General features: G+C 40.6%; 1 non-coding gene across 1 annotated transcript; it reads left to right on the forward strand.

Annotated features, from left to right (window-relative positions):
* Nucleotides 1-367: 367 nt before the first annotated feature.
* TRNAT-GGU (transfer RNA threonine (anticodon GGU)) lies at nucleotides 368-439 on the forward strand. Its single transcript has one exon. It is a non-coding gene; the product is annotated as a tRNA-Thr (tRNA).
* The last annotated feature ends 556 nt before the right edge of the window (nucleotides 440-995 follow it).

The raw sequence follows: 995 nt of genomic DNA on the forward strand, positions 1-995 counted from the left end.
ATATGGTCATTGACCGGATATGTCCATGATTCACTAATTGTCTAGCTCCGGGAATGGTGGGAGCCATACCCAATCGAAAAAGAATATTATCCAAACGCATTTCAAGTAATTGCAATAGGACCTGACCCGTTGAGCCTTTGGCTCTTCTAGCAATACGAACATATTTCAGCAAATGCTCTCAGGCATAACTTTTCTCCATCCGTTTCGTATCAGCTCAGCCCGGAGTTTCCAGTATAGCGATCCTTACCCTACGAGCTACTATAATATATGTTCTCAACTTGATATCTATAAAGATAGATGGATCATCCATATCCAATTTGTTGTCCATCTACCATAGTAGACTCACTCATTCATATATGATGAGGGGGCCCTTTTAACTCAGCGGTAGAGTAACGCCATGGTAAGGCGTAAGTCATCGGTTCAAGTCCGATAAAGGGCTCATGTTTCCCACGAAGAAAGAAGGCTCGGGTGTCCATTTCTATTACATAGAGAGAAATATTTTCACCGAAATATGAATATGAAAATGACAACAAATCGGATTCGGATCCAGTCCGTTTTTTATCTTCTTTTATGAGGCGAACGACGGGAATTGAACCCGCGCGTGGTGGATTCACAATCCACTGCCTTGGTCCACTTGGCTACGTCCGCCCCGGAAAAACCAATTTATCTATCTACAGTCATTTCTTCCAAGAATAAAAAATGAGCTAACGTTTGTTCTTATGTGGGTCGTCGGTGACCTCTGATAGGGGATCAAAGCAAGATCGATGACTAACTCTCAACTCTCGAACAAGTTGTATGGCTTATTATCAAATATGTGATAAATATGAAGTATTTTGTATTTCTCCCGGAGAAATATCACGATCCCATCTTCCCTCCGTTCTTTTGAACGTGAAAGAAGAATCTTTCTTCTTTCGTATCGATCCTTTGTCTATTCACTCATGGGCGATAATTATTGTTTTTCCCTATTAGATTTTAGTTTTCAACTAACACAGTTT

This window comes from Pinus tabuliformis, chromosome J, assembly GCF_031772625.1.
Source record: "Pinus tabuliformis cultivar Carrire ecotype Pingquan chromosome J, CPIR1, whole genome shotgun sequence".
Classification (NCBI taxonomy): Eukaryota; Viridiplantae; Streptophyta; class Pinopsida; order Pinales; family Pinaceae; genus Pinus; species Pinus tabuliformis.